The sequence below is a fragment of the Emydura macquarii genome, unplaced genomic scaffold, assembly GCF_026122565.2.
Source record: "Emydura macquarii macquarii isolate MOO-44397 ecotype Brisbane River unplaced genomic scaffold, CSIRO-AGI_Emac_v2 contig_1477, whole genome shotgun sequence".
Classification (NCBI taxonomy): Eukaryota; Metazoa; Chordata; order Testudines; family Chelidae; genus Emydura; species Emydura macquarii.
Window position 1 is genome coordinate 8917421 of NW_027131614.1, and position 18339 is coordinate 8935759.

The following is an 18339-nucleotide window of genomic DNA, read 5'->3' on the forward strand; positions in this document are numbered from 1 at the left end:
CCAGGACCTGTCTGGACGGGGAGCCCCGCTCTACGTGCCGGCCGTGGGGTGAGGGGTCTGTGACTCTGCGTGCGCCCTAAGCCGCTTGCGCCTGCCCCACACCCAGCGAGCTGCGCCGCACCACGCCGGGGGCCTTGCCGATCCCCGAGGTGAGCCCTGCCCTGCCCAGAGGCTGAGGCGCAGGGCACAACGCCGCCCTCCGGCCGGCTGGGCCCGGGGTGAGCCGGCAACGGCGGCCCGCCTTGCCTGCAGCCCCGGCTGTGGCACCGGGCGGCTGCGGCGGCGGCGGCAGCAGCAGCAGCAGCCCCACTCCCGGCGGCCGCGTTGCCCGGAGCTGGCGCTAGAGGGCGCTGGCTGCGGCCCGCCAGGCCGGCGCGCGGCTCAGGGGAAGGGAGGCGGACGGGGCCATTCGTGCTGCAGCAGCGGGGGGGGAGCGGCGGGCCGGGCGCTGGGTCGGCAGCCCCCCCGCCGGGGCCGCGAGGCCGCGGGGGTGGGGCAGCGGCCGTGGGGAAGCGGGCCGCGGGCGGGGGGCCGGGCCGCGGGCGCGGGGAGCGGCGGCGGGGCCGGCGGCGGGCGCGGGGGGGCGGAGTGGTTGGGGCCGGCGGCGGCCGCGGCGGCGGGGTCAGTTCTCTTTAGTGTTTGCCGATGTTGGAGGCGTCTCCCAAGTGTCCCCGGGAACCAGGTAACCGGGCCCGCCGAGGCGGCCACCCCCCGCCCGGCCAGAGGCGGTGCCGGGCTGGGGCCGCCTGCGCTGAGGGGGCTGCCGCTGCCCCCGGGCTGGGGGACCCTGGGGAGCAGTGCGGGGGGGGAGGGGGCTTAGCCGGCCCCGCCTCGGGTCACACCGCGGTCCCGGGCCGGCCCCACCGCGCTGCCCGGTGGGGAGGTGCGGGGAGGCGCTCGCTGACCCAGCCCGGGCAGGGCAGGACTCGGGAGCTTCTCCCTCCCCCCTCCCGCGGGGCACAGGTGAGGGCCCCCCGGCGCTGAGCGCGGCGCCTGGTTCAGGGGCGGGCGGCTCCGGGGGTTGCGCCCCCTCCACATGTCCAGCCCCGCCCCGCCCCTGCTCTCAGGGCGCCCCGCACCGAGATGCGGCAGGCCCCGAGATGCACCGGTTGATACAGTCCCTTGTTTCCCGGCTAGCCTCCCTCCCGACTCAGACCGCTCTCAAGGGAAATGCCTTGGATTTTAGCTGCCCTGCGCTGAATAAAAGCCCAGCTATGGCAGCTGGCGGGGTGATAAGCTAGGAGACTGGTGATTTACCCTGGAAGTGCCACTCGAATTGCGGATTGGCTGCCTATTGCATCAGGCCTGTATTAAATGTATCAAGTAGTTTTGCACGGCCAAAGCATGCCTCTCTTTTCACTGTGACTTTTTCAGCTCTCTTTATTATCACTGCCACATTTCACCAGGGCATGTTTCAGATTACATACTTATAAATGATCATTAGCTAATGTGTTTTCTAGGGTTCATGACAGATTTTAAAAATTCCACATTAATTAAACTAGCACTTTAGACTGATACAAAAAGTCTTACAGTATGTTATATATATGCTGTATTGATTGTGCAATAGATTAAAAGTAAAGTGGTGGAACTGTGCTTAGACTTCTCCTACAGTGCTAAACTTCGCTAACAAGCCTAAACTATCCCATGCTCCTAGAATAAATGGGTGGTTTTCCTCCTATAAAATTAGCAGCAGTGAAATGGTTAAGACTGACATTTGTATTGCATGGTTAGGTTTCCCAGTCCATACTACAGAGAGGTCAGGAGGGCAATTCACAGCTTTTGTTTTTTTAAAGAGCTGTTGGGCTACATTTAGTCCTAAATTACTTAGATTTCTGCCAGTGTAATCCAGCTGTGGGGTCCCCAGCAGAAGAAAGTCAATCTTGATGACATCAGTGCAGAGCTGTCACAGACTTGCTTTGCTGGGGGTCTGGGTTGGTTGGTGCAGTCAGGAAAGTTGCCATCACCAGCTTGGGAGGAGATGTGTCTAGAGCACCTAGGAACACTTTTCCCTGGCAGCCTCTGCTGGTAGGGCTTCTATGAAGACGCACTCATGAAGACACTGCTTGCTGTCCTCTGAGTGTGAATTTTCCTGCAGTACACCTAGTCTGGAAATGGAGGTACATGGGAAAGTCAGTGACACTCTTCCTCCCAGCAAACTCTGTTTCTTTAGGCTAACCAAGACATGCTTGCTTTGGGTCACATTTGGAGGGTTTTCTTTGCAATTATTAGAAGTGCAAGCCTGTACAGAACAGTCCATGGTGAATGTACAAAAATAACCATACCTTTGCAAAGCTCTGCTTCCATGAAGGAAATTTTCACAGGTATAAGGACATGAGTACATAAGTAAACTGATGCAAAGTGGGTTTATGCTGATGTATCTCTGGTTGTTACCAGATTAAGCAACAATGTAAACCCTGCTCTGTATTGGTGCAGTTTATTAGGGGGGGGTTACATTTGTGTAACTGCCTTAATATATCAGTACAAGTTTTACTGTAGACAAAGCCTTTTCTTGTTAAACAGTTTTTGTGTCACTTTAGTGCTTATAAAAGGTGCCAGATAAATAAAGGGCTTCATCCATCAGAATGTTAAAGGAGAGCCAGCAACAGTGCAAGATTTCTAGTGCTGCCTAGTTGAGGAATCTCCACAGTGTCTTGAAGGGACCCACTACAGCAGTCCTCAATCTCATTTGGTGCACTCTTCTGAGATGTCCAATAGTGATGTGGCTATTGGTCACTAAGAACTGGACTAAAATGACCAGCTCATTTAACATAAGCCATTATACAGCCAGTGGTGATAAACAATTTGTGCTACATTCAGATTGCCAATCTAGAGGTGAAATGCTTTATATATCTCTCTACCAATCTGAGCAACCCAGTCTCCCAGCAGTTGTTTGAATAATAATAATACAGTGTACTTGAGTAATCTTTAATCCTAAAATCTGAATGTGGTTTACAAAGATGAGTTGTTAACCCAGTTTTACACTTGGAAAAACTGAAACACAGGGAAGTTAAGTGACATTTCCAGGCTGATACAATCAGTGGCATAGCTCACTTAGACTGTTCTTTGGGGCAGAGACCAAAGGCTTGATTTTTCTCTCTTCCCAGTTTTATAAATGTGATTATGTTGACTTGAGTGGACTTACTCCTGATTTATACTGATATAAATATGAGATGTGAATCAGGTACCATGTCTTTATTTGTAAAGTGGAATAGTAAGTGAACTTCTCAAGGTTACACAGTGAATCAGTGATGGGCCAGATCTTTGGATTCCAAGGCTGTACCTGTCATATTCCCTCTAGATAATTTGTGTTGGCCTGCCTGAAGTATGGCTATAAATTTGACTTTGTTTGAAAGGAAGAAACCTACTCTAGTTTGTTAAATACAAGCGTACACGTACAGTTTTTGGAAGAAAAGCATCAGAGGATTGTATCTTTCTGAAATATCTAGTATAATTGTGAAGTGGGTTTTCTAGTTGTAGACCAAATATTTTCCAACAGTTTTATGTGAAGGGTTGCTTACTTTGTTGCTTATGAACGCTGAACTGGCAAGTGGCAGTGGAGAGGCAGGAACATAGTCTCTGTCCCATAACCTATAGCAATTTTACAGAATGCTGCCACTAAATCTACATTTTATTGTTAAAGCATCTAATCTGATCCTCTTCTCTTCATTGTTTAATCAGTTTCATATCTATAACAGACAAAATGAGAGAAATGCCATAGAGCTGAGTATTAGACCTCACTTTGCTCAGCCAATAACTGTTCTTTGCACTTTTTAATCTTCAAAGCACTTTATAAAAATATAGTCCTTCAATGAGGAAGGTTTGAATTGCCTCCCTTTTACACATGGAGAAACTGAGGCAAAGAGATTTAGTGACTTGTTTAAAATCGCAAAGTGAGATATTGTCAAAGTTAAAATCAGAACTCTGGAGTTACTGATTCCCAGTCCTGTGTTAAGACTATCTAACCATGCCTCTTGGTTTGCTTGTGTGTGGTTTTTTTACTGTATTATGCTTGCAAATCTAGCTGTTGAGGGTTTTGCAAATTAGAATTCCAGAATCATTTGGACATTGATCAGCTGGCAGCTACTCTCATATTTCAGGCTTGCCTGCATTAGAATATTGTACCTCTTTAACTATATCATTATAGTTAAAGCAGTATATACCCCTCTCAGTGTGGATGCAATTATATTGGTTTAGAGGTGCTTTATGCCAGTATGGCTGTACCAGTAAAAGTCACCTTTATCTCATAGATTCCAAGGCCAGAAGGGATCGTTGTGATCATCTAGTTTTTACATATAACATAGGCCATAAAACTTCCCCCAAAATAATTCCTGGAGCATATCTTTGGGGAAAACATCCAGTCTTGATTTAAAAGTTGTCAGTGATGGATAATCCACCACAATCTTTAAATTTTGATGATTAATTATACATTCACTGTTAAAAATGTACACCTTATTTGCAGTCTGCATTTAGCTAACTTTCAACTTCTAGCCATTGTATCATGTTAACTGTTTCTGTGTATATTGAAGAGCCCATTATTAAGTATTTGTTCCCCAGGTGGATATTTATAGACGGTATTCAAGTCATCCCTTAAGTTTCTTTCTTTGTTGAGTTAAATAGATTGAGCTCCTGTAGTCTAAGTTCAAGGTGAATGTTAACAAACTGGAGAGGGTTCAGAGAAAAACCACAAGAATAATTAAAGGATTAGAAAACCTGCCTTACAGTTTACGGGTCTACTTAAAGCATGGAGAAATCACATTTTTCATGGGTTGGTCTGGTCTCCCCATGAAAATTGGTCTTCAGCCACCCAGTTCTGAAGGCAGAACGGAGAGCGGTGGCTGCTAACCGGGCACCCAGCTCTGAAGCAGCACCGTGGCCAGCAACAGTGTAGAAGTAAGGGTGGCTGGCATGCTATGGTATTGCCATCTTCACTTCTGTACTGCTGATGGCAGCGGCGCTGCCTTCGGAATGGGGCGCCCAGTCAGTAGCCGCCCAGCTTCAGGCAGCGCCACAGCTAGCAGTTGCGCGAAGTAAGGGTAGCAATGCCACGACTCCCCGTACAACAGGCTTGAAACCCCAGTCTGAAAAATGCTGTAGAGCAATCATGCATTTTTCACAGGTTGGTCACGGTATAAATAGCAAATTAACACATCTACAAAATTTGCTATTTATGCCATGACCAATCCATGAAAAATATGTGATTTCTCCATGATTTAAGTAGACCTGTAACTATAAGGCAGGTTTTCTAATCCTTTAATTATTCTTGTGGTTTTCTTTGAACCCTCTCCAATTTGTCAACATCTATCTTGAACTTACTAATAAAAATGTTAAAAAGTGTCATGCCAAAAGCCAATAATTCCCCATTTACAGTTAGATTTTGAATCTATTAATTAGCCAGTTTTTAATCCATTTAATATGTTCCATGTTAATTTTGTATCTTTCTAGTTTTTTAATCTAAATGTTACATATGTATAACTGCATGCACACTAGGGCTTTTACCCATGTAATTCTGTAGGTAAAAATCACGCCTCTTACTGAAATAGTTATAGTGGCAAGACTTTTAAACAGTAAACTAGACCTAGGACTTTTGCAAATAGTTCAAGGTACTTAGTTCAGTTCTCAGAACAGATGGATTCCCTACTAAATGTTTCCCTTAAAGTTTACTGTGTTTATAACTGGGAACAGTCTTATCTGAAGTACACTTACCTTTATGCTGAAAGATCAAAGCTTCAGTGGAGAGTCTGAAAGATGGTCTTACCAGGAATCATTCTGGACAATATTTAGAAAAAGTAATTTCACTAGTCACAACTATGGACCAATATGAGAAAGCTACCTATGGCAGTGTAATACTAGAATCAGAACATAATGAAAGCAGAAAAGTTTGTGCCAGCTGTTCATGCCTGGCACATACTTTACCTCAAGAGTAACTTAGAGATCTGTTAATGTATTAATCATGTTGTAATTAGAATGCTTCCAACTACTGAATTCTGTATCCCAACATTATACCCAACTGTAATGTGTTGCATCTTTTCCGTTGGTTCAATAGAGGGCATATAGAGCAATATCCTTTTATTTAGCAGCCTCAGTATTGCCATATCCCCATAATCTTTTAACTAATTTTCTCTGTCATATTTTAACAAAGGAGAAAGGAAATCTTTGTGCTATGTAGAATTATAGTTTAAATAAATTTACAACACACGTACCTGATGGAGGACTGAACCTACTAGCTGGAGGCAGGGGTGAAAAGGAGGGCAGGGATGCCATGGATGAGGTCTAGGGGCAAGGAACTACTGAGAAGCACAGTCACCCTGCTAGCCCTATTGCTGGAAAGAGGCAGACTGGTACGGTTTCTACCAGGATGTTACACAGTGAAGAGACATTCATGACAGTTTCACTGCTGCATAGTTCTGAATGGCAGTTGTGAAACTGACTAATCTTGTTAATTTCACTGGGCAGCTGCTTGCAAAAGCTATGAGCTGCAAAGGGGGCCTGGTGCTGTCTGTTTGCAGGCTGAATAAATGAGTTTCCCACAGGCTACTGTGAGTAGGTGATTGGATTTTTTTAAGCCCTGCTATTGACTGGAGGAAAGCTTGTTGTGTTATATTTCCTATGAAATCTGTCACATGCTGGAATAAAATGAGTTGGAAAGGATGGCAGTGTCATCTTGGGTCACATTTTTTCTTATTTAGCTATGATATATCCATCTCTTTTGAGCTTCCAGGTCCGTAGAGCCTTGTTCTGTGAGTTACTGAGTGCCTCATGCAAGCTCAAGGGGAGCTGAGGGCACTCAGCACCTGGAGGACTGGGCCCCTACTTCCCTTGGTAAGTTACTGCTGGAAGGAGCTAGCAGTATGCATTTAAAGGCAGAGGAAAATTAAGCAGAGGTATAATTCTGTGAAATATTTAGTATTGTTGCCCCTTTGGCCTCAGTGGTTAGCCAATATTTGGGTTGCTTTCACTAGGAGGGGTAATTGATTATATTGATTTAGGTATTTGATGCAATCATGTTTATTTACAAAGGATGTACACAAAGTCCTGTTTTCCTGAAATACAGTTGGGACAAATAACAGTTGGCAGGTCACAGTTTCCAAGCCTGCCTTTGCAGCCAATCCTTTCCCCCAAAGAACCCTGTCTTTGCTCCCTCTCAAGGCCACAGTCATGTTGACCGCTTATCCTTTCTGTTGGCTTTTCTTGCTTTCTGACTGCCTTTCTGTCTGTGACACAGCTGCCACCAATCAATGCCCCAACATTTCAGTCAGTACCCCGGAAAATCCTTCCACCTACATGGCTTTTCTGTTGATCAGCCTTGCATGTTGCCTACTGCCTTGGGCAGTCGCTTCCATTGTCTCCTGCTATCTTACTTCATGAAGGATCTTAGTTGCTTCTTCCATTCCGCTGAATGAGTGGTGACTAGCCTCCCATCAGCTTTAACAAGATCTCAGATTTCCTGTAGATCAAAGACACTTGATGACAGCCACTAATAACTTCCAGCATATAAGAATTATGCAGTATGGTTTACAACTCTGGTGTGGCGTATCGTGCATGTAAGAGGCCTGACGCACTTGTTTTTCATGTAAGTTACCTGTAGTGTGACACAGCAGCCTAAGCATTCCACAAGAATCAAAATGCTGGTATGCCTCTATGCCAGTGTTTCTTAACCTGGGGTTTTAGAGGGGTCGCAAGTGCAGAGCTGGTATTGGGGGTGGCAAGAAAGGCAATTGCCTGGAGCCACAGGGGCGCAATGAAACTAAGTTACATGCCTCAGCCCCGTGCGGGTGGGACTCAGGCTTCAGGGGTACAGTAGTTTGGAAAGGTTAAGAACCACTGCTCTATGCTGATATTCTACATGCTGCACAATACTGGAGATTTATCTCATACTCGACTGAAAGCGGTTTATCTAACAAGTATTTGCTCTCACGTAATGTTGTGAAACAATTCAGACAAATAAACAAACCTTCCTGTGCCCATTTTGCTCATCTTGAAAGTCTGAATTTTTTAAATGTTGATGCAATAATTAATCATCTCCTCTATCTCAGTTTTTTTCTGCATCGAGATTTGATTTTCTTTTGAAATTTCAGGCTGCCATTTTGAGGGAAATTGACTAGTTTTCCATTATATAAAATGAACGTAATTGCCGAAGGACATCGGTGACAGATATTAATATATTAATTTACCATTGTAATCTGTTAATTAGTTTAAGGACTCAGCAGACTTCAGGTAGTATCTTAAATGCACATAACAGTCTCGAGTGCTAGAGAGGCATTGTGATTTAATGGGCAGAGGAGGTCCTAGGAGTTAGAGTTGCTGAATTCTGTTCCTGCCTCTGCCTTTCACTTGTTGTTTTGCCCTTTAAATCACTTACCCTCTCTGTGCTTTAATTTACTATCTGTAAAATGAGTAAAGTAATATTACTTTACAGATGTGTTATGAGGCTGATTCAATTAATGTTTGAAAAGATGTTTGGATGAAAGTTGCTATATAAATGCAAATTATTATTTTGCTGTTGTATTTTTTAATTGAAATGAAAAACCTTACATAAAAAACCCATGTCTAGCAGCCAAGATCCTACTGACCACAAAAAGGAGTATTCTGAAGAGCAGAAATTAGTCTCCTTATGGACAGTGCTATCCTTAAAAATTTCCTTTCTGATCTCCTATATTGGAAGGTATAGTATGATTTGGTGTTCTGTCCAGCTGATTTCCCCATACACAACCATTCCACTTTGGGTCTCTGCAAATGGGGAACAAAGGGATTTGCTATTTTGGAAGACTAGAGTACATAAATGGATTCTCAGTGAGGTGTAGGTGCTGCTGTTAACCTTTAAAAGTATAAATAACCCTTAGTTTTGATCTCTCTGGTGTAGATATGGTGGTATGATATGGTGGTAAACAGAATTTGAATTAAATTTCAGCCCTTCTATTCTGGGAGGTGTTCCTTGTGAAAATTTTCTGACACAGTGCAATCTGGTGCTGTTTCTAAGGCAAAACATTTCCTCTTCAGAAGTTACCTTTTGTGAACCAGCGGTAAAAAGTCGTCTATGGCAGGTTTGGTTTAGCGCTATGCAAATAGGTGCATTTCAGTGAGAAATCTTTCCAATGTCCTTTCATTTGAACATTGGTCCACAGTGTCAGTTTCTTCCCAATATCAGTTAGTACCATGTTAACTTGTATTTTAGGAGTCTTAATGGTTGTCCAAATTGAAATATTTACCAAATTAAAATATTTCGCGATTTTTTTTCTCGTGCTTCAGAAATGTTAGTCAGTTAAAGTGAAATACTTACTAGGCCCATGTTTATTTGCCAGCTTTTATTATTTACTTATTATTTGTATTGAGGTAGCATGCAGAGTCTCCAATGAGATCAGGGCTCCTTTGTTCTGGGCACTGTTCAAACACATAGAAAGACCTGATTCAGAAGTTCTCTGTGTAAGGTCCTGGTCCTGCAAGTTATTTCATGTTGTGATGGGGCATACAAACCCCACACTGGGCTGGAATGGTTTAAAAGGACAGGACTGGGCTCAGGTAGTCCTGCCCCTTCAGCCCTGCAAAGCATGCTCTAACTTGAGCAGGGGTTGAAAAGGGAGCAACCTAGCTCAGAAAGAGGGGGGTGAGGGAAGAAGAGGGCAGATTTTTTCTGAAGGCTCCTGTTAAGGGTGCTGGAGAAGTCTCCCTCAGGGAACAAGACTATATGCTGAGCCTGGTTGGGGCTGATGGTTTAGTTGCCTTTTCTTTTTCTTTTCACCTTATCTTGGACAGGAAGCTGGAGAGAGAAAAAGCGGGATGAGGTGCACCAGGGAGGGGGCACCTTTGGGGGCCAGATGCTGTTGTCTCCCCCTAGCGCATGGGTTGGAGCCCAGTGGATGGTGCAGGCTTGGGCTCCCCTGCCATTGCCCCTACTACAGGAGGGACCCAAACCATCTTTCCACCTGACTGCGCTTCTAATTAAAGGAGGATCAGCTCTGAAACACCTACACAGCGGGAGGCGGCACTAGAACCTTATTTAAGGCAGGAGGCAACAAGTGAATGATGCCAACAAAGAGAAGGAGTGGAAAACGGAGCTGAGGATAAGTGATAAGAAACATTTACGCACACTGGCCTTGTGCATAATTTGTTGGCTTTGAGGATTTTTAACAAATATAAACAAGATATATTATGGCAGTAATCCTAGCTAGCTGCCTGCTTACTGTTACTTGAGGTCAAACACTTCTAAACTGTTATTTTGTATTTATATCATTATACTGCTTTACAGAATTTAGGTATAGTAAGAGTTGAATTAGGAGCTATTAAAAAATTAAATGCAGAACTGCATGTCCCATCATCCCAAAAGAAGTTGCTAAATTTAACACCACAATAATAAAAACTAAATATACGGTGGCAATAACTTATACACAGCATGTGCCTAAGTATAGAAAATATTTACTAGATATGTTGAAAGCCACAGGAAAATTACATCTACAGCAATATTGTATGCATTTATGTAGATAACCAGTAAAACAGTTTAAAGAAAATAAGTAACTTAAGCGATGGGCTTAATTGATTTTTAAGGTTAAAAATTAAAAAACACTTTTTTTAAGTTTGGAAAATCTTCAGTGAACGACATCATAGAAATTCTAAGGTCATGTCTTCACAACAGGTGCTGTGCTGCTATAGCACATTAATGTAGATACTTCCTACAGCAACAGAAGAGGTTTATTTGTTGCTGCATGTAATCCACATCGCCGAGGTCTGGTCTACACTGAGTCAGCACAAGATATGCTAGTTCCACATTAGTTACATAACATAACTAGCGTATCTCAATGTGGACGTACTTATGTCTATGCAGTGCAGCATCTTCACGATGCTACATCGATGGGAGAGTGTTTTCCGTTGACGCTGCCTTCTGCCTTTCAGGAAGGTGGACTAATTCAGTTGACAGGAGAGCACTCTCCCATCGACTGAGCGGGTCTGCCCAGACACGCTCAGTCGATGCCACTGCATTGATGCCTGCCGCCGTGACAGTGTAGACATGCCCTGAGTGGTAGTAGCTAGGTTGACAGAAGAATTCTTCCATTGACCTACCTGTCTCTACACCAGGAGTCAGGTCATCTTAACTATGGTGCCCAGGCACTATAGTTAGGTTAATCTAAATTTTAAGTGTAAACTAGGACTAAGATTTATATTCTTTAAAAAATCCTGTTAATACATTATTAATCAAAGCATGGCTTAGGCTATCAATCCTTTGGTTTTCCAATGTATCTAGTCCACCAACGTTGTCCACCATCCAGGGCTTGTTAAAATCAATGGTTATAACCTATTTAGGAAGGATTGAGGGGGCAGAAAGTGAGGGGAAGTGTCACTCTATGTAAAAAATGGAATTACTTTTTTGAATCACTGATAACTCAGAAGAAAATGATCTTGAATGCTTATAGATCAATGTCATGACAGATAAAGCACAAGAAGAAGTACTAGTTGGTGTATGCTAGAGACCACTACACCACACTAGAGAACAGCATGAGTGGCTGATTATTCGTCTGTCTATAATGTGTAGGAAAAAAAGCTGTGTGATCAAGGGGGTCTTCAGTGTGATTGTCATATGCTGGAGGTCTCATGCTGCCAGTACTAAAACATCCTTGGAATTTCTAAATATTATAGGTGACAATTACCTTATTCAAAAAGTATTGTATCCAGCCCAGGAGAATTCTGTATTAGATCTCCTCTTGAGAGAGAAAAAGGAACTGATCAGAGAACTAAACATTAATGGTAATTTAGGTACAAGTGATCATGACTTGATCACATTTACAATATATAAACAGAATGAAGTCCAGACCAGTGATACATATATGTATGTGGTGCTTTAAAAGGGCCAGTTTCACAAAGCTGAAAGCATAGGTCCATCAATGGCTATTAGCCAGATGGGCAAGGATTGCTGTTTGCCAGAAGCAGGGACTGGGTGATGGGTGGATCACTTAATGGTTACCTGTTTTGTTCTTTCCCTCTCAAGCACCTGGCATTGGCCATTGTCAGATGACAGGATACTGGGCTAGATGTACCGTTGGTCTGACCCAATAGGACTATTCTTACATTCTTATATTTTGAATTATGAGCCAAATCAGTTGGGGGGAAAAATTAATCAGAAAAATGTTAATGATCATTAGGAATTGTTTGAGAACACTATTAGATGCCCCAAAAGCCAGAATCTTACAACCAAAGAAGAGAAGGCTGTATTGGTTAAAAAACAAATCCAGTTTTAGAGAGGAACTGAGGGGAAGATATAAGTGAGTGAGAGAGAGCAAGAGTGTGTGTGTAAAACAAATGGAAGAAAGGGGGAGTTGATAGTAATGAATATATATCAGAAGCTAGGAATTGTAGAAAATTGATGAGGGAACAAGGAGAAATCTCTGGCCAGTAGAGCTAAGAACAAAAAGGAGTTTTAAAGTATATTAGGAACAAAAGAATCCTAGCAATAATATTAGTTCATTCATGGAATTTGTAGAATTAGCAATAATAATGCAGAAAAGGTAGAAGGTAGAAAAGGTATTCAATAAATATTCCTGTTCAGTATTTGGGAAGAAAATAGATGATGCATTCATAGCGTATGATAACACACTTTCATTCTACTGATGTCTCAAGAGGATGTTTAAATAACTAACTTTAATAACTTAAACATTATTTAAAGTTAGACGTTTTAAGATCAGCAGGTCCAGATAACTTGCATGGAAGAGTTTTAAAAGAGCTGGCCGAGGGGATCAATGGATGGTTAATGTTTCTTCTCAGTATGTCTTGGAATACTGGGGAAGTTCCAGAAGACTGGAAGAAAGCTAATGTGTCAATCTTTAAAAGAGGTAAATGGGATGACCTGGGTAATTATAGGCCTATCAGTCTGACATTGATCCTAGGCAAGATAATGGAGCGGCTGATATGGAACTTGATTAATAAAGAATTAAAGGGGCATTGGCAATTAATGCCAATCAACATGGATTTATGGAAAATAAATACTGTCAAACTAACTTGATATCCTTTTTTGATAAGGTTACAAGCTTGGTGATAATGGTAATAGTATTGATGTAATATACTTAGACTTCTGGTAAGTCGTTTGACTTATTACTGCATGACATTTTGATTAAAAAACAAGAAAACCATAAAATTAACATGGCACACATTAAATGGATTAAAAGATGGCTAATTGATAGGTCTCAAAGTATAATTGTAAACAGGGAAACATCATTGAATGGTGTGTTTCTAATGGAGTCCTGAAGAGATTGGTTCTTGGCCCTACAATATTTAATATTTCTATTGATGACCTGGAACAAAACATAAAATCCTATTACTGATACATTTGCACAAAAATGGAAGGAGTGATAAATAATAAAGAGGACAAACCACTGGATCGCTTGTTAAGCTGAGTGCAAACAAACAATAAATGTTTTAATATGGCTATACGTAAATGTATCAAGGAAAAAAGAACATAGGCCATACTTACACAATGGGTGACTCTACTCTGGGAAGTAATGCCTCTGAAAAAGATTTGGGGTGTGTGGTCACTGAACATGAGCTCCCAGTATGATGAAGTGGCCAAAAGGGCTAATGCAATCCTTGGGTGCATAAACAGGGGAATCTTGAGTAGGAGTAGAGAAATTACTTTACCTCTGTTGTTTGCACTGGTGCGACCGCTGCTGGTATACTGTGTCCAGTTCTGGTGTCCACAATTCAAGAAGGATGTTGATAAATTGGAGAGGGTTCAGAGAAGAGCCATGAGAATGATTAAAGGATTATAAAACATGCCTTAAATAGTGATATATTCAAGAAACTCAGTCTTATCTTAACAAAGAGAAGGTTAAGGAGTGACTTGGTTACATTCTATAAGTACCTACATGGGGAACAAATATTTAATAATGGGCTCTTCAATCTAGTAGAGAAAGGTATAACATGATCCAGTGGCTGGAAGTTGAAGTTCGCTAAATTCAGACAGGAAATAAGATATAAATATTTAACAGCGAGAATAATTAACCAATGGAACATTTTACCAAGGATCACAGTAGATTCTTTATTACTGACAAATTTAAAATCAAGACCGGATATTTTTCTAAAAGATACTCTAGGAATTATTTTGGGGAAGTTTTATGACCTGTGTCATACAGGAGGTAAGGTAAGATGATCACAATGTTCCATTTTGGCTTGGGAATCTCTGAATCTATAGTGCAAGAATAGCTGGATGGCTTTATTTAAATTGTCATCACTAGGCTTTAGAGTTAATTTGTCTTCATTGAGAAGAATGGGGTCAGTACACACCTCTTTCAGAGCAATTGTTTCAGACTTTTCTCAGGCAGACACAGGATTTTCCAGGTTATCTTTGCAACTGTTAGTGCTAAGAACCTAGAGAGAGACTGTCAACTTGGATTTTTTTTAATTGGTGAATTTCTAAAAATCACTGTATTGCAAAGTTCACCTTCCATTGCAGCTTTCCAAACATTTTAAAGTCTCTTGCCAATGTTTATGTAGGTTACAGCAGCAGGAGAGTGTGGCTGGGAGTGATAACACAGAACATGCACTAGGATTTTCTCCCTGTTCCTCTTGTGCATGTGCATGGGAGTGCTCCTTGCCTGGAGAGTAGAGACGTCTTCCTTGTCCCACTGCTCAGCTGCTTGTTATACCATTGTTGGGGTTGTAATGTGGAACTTGCCCCTCTTCCACTGATTAGCTCTACTGTTCTCCAACCCAGCAGAAGGGATGGGGCAGTGAAGAGACCTTCCCATCCAGCTATCTGTCTGTACTGCTCCCTGTCCCCACTCGTTGTCCCCTGTATTTCCCAGCTTTTTGGGTTGCCCATGGAAATCCAGCTGCCTTCCTGCTTCCATGCTGTCCCTTTTGTGTCCTCTGGCCCCACAGAGGAGTCCAGGGGCAATCTATCCTCCAACTTCTTACCCCACTGAGTAAGAGTCTACCTTCTTTTCTCTCCCACAGCCCTTACAGCCATATCCCCTAGTCCGAGAGAGGGGCTCCAGTCCTTTCTTCTTGCTGCTTGTTCCTTAGATGGGTTGGGGGTTGTCTCATACTCCTGCAGCCTTTAACTAACTTCTGAGCCGTGCACCTGTCACTCCCTCCTTTAATTTTTTTACTCTTTATAGGAGTTTTGACCTGGGGAGACACCTATCTGACTGCTCCTTCACTGTCCAGCTTAGTTTTGAATAGGGGGTGGGAAAGAGGAGTAGCAGATGGAGAGAACTTTCTGGCTACTCCCTTACTTTCCAGCCTGCTTCAACAAAGACATGTAGGATAGATGGGGGGAGCATCCATGTGGGCTTCCAGAATAGTGCATTGAGTGCACGGGAAACTAGGAATGGAAGTTATCAACAACATGGAAGAAAAGTTGGCTTTGTGCAGAGGACCATACAATGCATCAAATAAATGAAAATGAAAAAGCAGAAAACAATATTTTGTGTCCAGTCTTTTTGACTGTTAGGGAAAAGATATATTTTAACCCTAACAGGCTACAAAGCTACAACTGCCTTTCCTTCATTAGGATTGTAACATAGCTATTGTAAAATATACCTTTTTTTCCTAGTGAAGACAAAGCCTTTCAGTTTTAGACCCCATTACTGCTGAGAAATCACCCTTATGCTCACTCAAACCTCTTTGTAGTTTTAGCAATTTGTTATTACTTGTACCAATAGACATTACTTCCTTTTCAGACAGAAATGTGAAATTTTTAGTTGAAGTGTCCCTTTTAAAAATGAAATTTAAATACTACAGACTGAGGTCAGCAGTGTGTGCTGCTGTAGTCTGACCTCGTAATTAAGCTCACAAATACAGTTGGGTAGGAAACAGTTTTCCTGTCTTGCAAGAATTTTGAGATTTTAAAATGTTTTTGCATCTCAAATTGGGATGAAAAGTTGAAATATCAAAAACATTTATGTACTGAAAATCCCCCCAAATTCAGATCAGTTCAGTTGAAATATTTTGTTTTGATCATTTTGAAACATTTTGTTTTAATTTCAGATTTACTTTCTTTTATATTCTTTAATTTTGAAACAAAAAATAATTTTGAATTGAAAAACGGTACTTTTCATTTAAAAAAATGTTTTAACAGGAGGTTTTGACAATTTCAAAACTTTAAAAACGTTATTTTAAATGGGAAATTAATCTAACCTGATCCTTTCCTATTAAATGTTTTTGTTTTGATGAATTGGCATTTTCTGATTTTACTAGCTAAAGTAATAAGTACCTTTTAGGGCCTTTCTTCATTAGGGACATTTTTAAAATTTATACCAATGCTACAACGTTGACGTAGTTACTCTGGTAGGTTATCAGAGTCAGGGCTTGTCTACACTGGAAACACTACAGTGACACAAATGCAGCATTGCTGCTGTAGCGCTTCAATATAAACATTACCTACCCCTACAGAAGGAGTTCTCCCACTAACATAGGTTAACCACCTTCCTAAAGGACGGTAACTAGGTCAATGGAAGGAATTCTTCTGTCGACCTAGTTCTGTCTACACTGGGAGTTAGGTTGGCTTAACTATGTTGCTTGGGTATGGATTTTTCACACCCCTGAGCAACATAGCTGGGTTTACCTAACTTTTTATAAAGACAAAGCCTAATCTGCACCAGTGCAATGCATCTGTATTAGGAGTTTGCACGCTGTAGCTACATGGATGTAGTTACTGGAGCAAAGTTTTCTACTATAGACAAGCTTTTAAAGAGGAAATGGTGGTGTAGAGAGAGGAGCATTAATTAAAGGTCTTAATGCAGACCTGTGTGTTAGTAACTCTTGAATTCCTATCCTGCCCATAGGCTGTGACTATACCTGGAGGCTAGGGATATGATTCCCAGGTTGTGTAGATATATATTTGTGTTAGTTTTCATCAAGCTAGCACACTAAAAGTTGTAGTGTAGCCAATGGTGGCATGGGTTAGCTGCCCTGAGTACAAGCCCACTTGGAGCCAATGAATATGTGCTCATGGGGGGTGGTCTGTGCTGCTGCTTGCCACAACCCATGCTACTACTGCTACACTTCCATTTTTAGTGCACTATGTTGATGAGAGCGAGTGTAGACTCACAGGTATGAGTTGGGAATTACACCTCTAGCTCCAAGTGTAGAGGTAGCCTAAAAGTGGTTTCTTGGAGCAAGTCACTTAACTGCTATGCTTTTGTTTCCCCATCTTTGTACCTGGGATGATAATAGAGACCTATTTCATAGGGATGTTATGATAGTAATTTGTTGATATTTGTAAACTTTTTAAAGATGAAAAACGCTATATGTTTTTTGTTGTATATGTATGTCACATTTTTATATGACTCATTTCAGCGTATCTGTTTCAAAATAAGATATTTAACTGTATGACATACTAGCTGTGAAAGTATGGGAAGTCTTCGCTGCGTGTGTGTCATACAGCTCTGAAAAGCTTCAGTCTGATTTCTCTCCTTCCCCCCTTGTTACAGATATTTAATATTACTAAAGCTGAAGAAGATTAGAAGCAAGGAAACTTATTTTTCTCTTTTTAACTTTGTGCACTCAATAGCACTTTGTGTATAGTTAACTTTCAGTGTTTCCCTTATGTAGCTGCTAGTCAGTTTATCCTATTTTTGTGAGTCTATCACACAACAATAGGGAATAGAAAAATAGAGAAGCATGATTATAAAACCACCAAAATTGACAAGGGGGTGCAGGGCCAAGAGTAGTACCTGAAACTGCTTTTAACTTTTTTTTTTAATTGACTATACTGTATGTCAGGTTTACAGTTTCATTTTAATTTTACACTCTGAAAATACAGTTCATTTAAAGACTTCACCTTCTTTCTCTGACCATCATTCATTCTTCCATATACTATTTTGTCAAATCTATTTTTGTCTTCCTTTTGATTATATTACTTAGATTTATTTTAAGAGTCATTTCTGCAAAGCACTGCAGTAGCAGAGGTTAAAAATAGCAATAAGATAATTCCTTTAAAGTCAAGAGATTTAAGGATATGAGGGGATGAATACAAAGAGCATACAAAAATAATTACACCTTATATAAAATATAAATAGGAGTCGCCCATTATTTTGTGTTGCACTCCTTACGTATGATACATTTTACCTAACATGAATTCCATCTCATTGGTACTGTTATGAAAAACTCCCTGTATGCATGAATACATATGTACACCAATGTTACATTTATTGGCTACTGCAAAAATCCCACCCACTTATTCATAGAATCATAGAAGACAAGGGTTGCAAAGGACGTCAGGAGGTCATCTAGTCCAACCCTTGCTCAAAGCAGGACCAGCCCCAACTAAATCATCCCAGCTGGGGCTTTGTCAAGCTGTATCTTAAAAACCTCTAAGGATGGAGATTCCACCAGTTCCCCAGGTAATTCATTCCA

At 41.7% G+C, this 18339-nt stretch overlaps 1 protein-coding gene across 3 annotated transcripts in view; it reads left to right on the forward strand.

Annotated features, from left to right (window-relative positions):
• The first annotated feature begins 544 nt into the window (after window positions 1-544).
• The window catches only part of STAU2 (staufen double-stranded RNA binding protein 2), a 234776-nt gene continuing 216981 nt past the window's right edge, over window positions 545-18339 (forward strand). For 2 of the 3 annotated variants that reach the window (XM_067553611.1, XM_067553616.1), the window contains exon 1: window positions 545-682. The gene's annotated coding sequence lies outside the window, so the exon portion shown is untranslated. The other variant, XM_067553612.1, reaches the window with a different exon arrangement.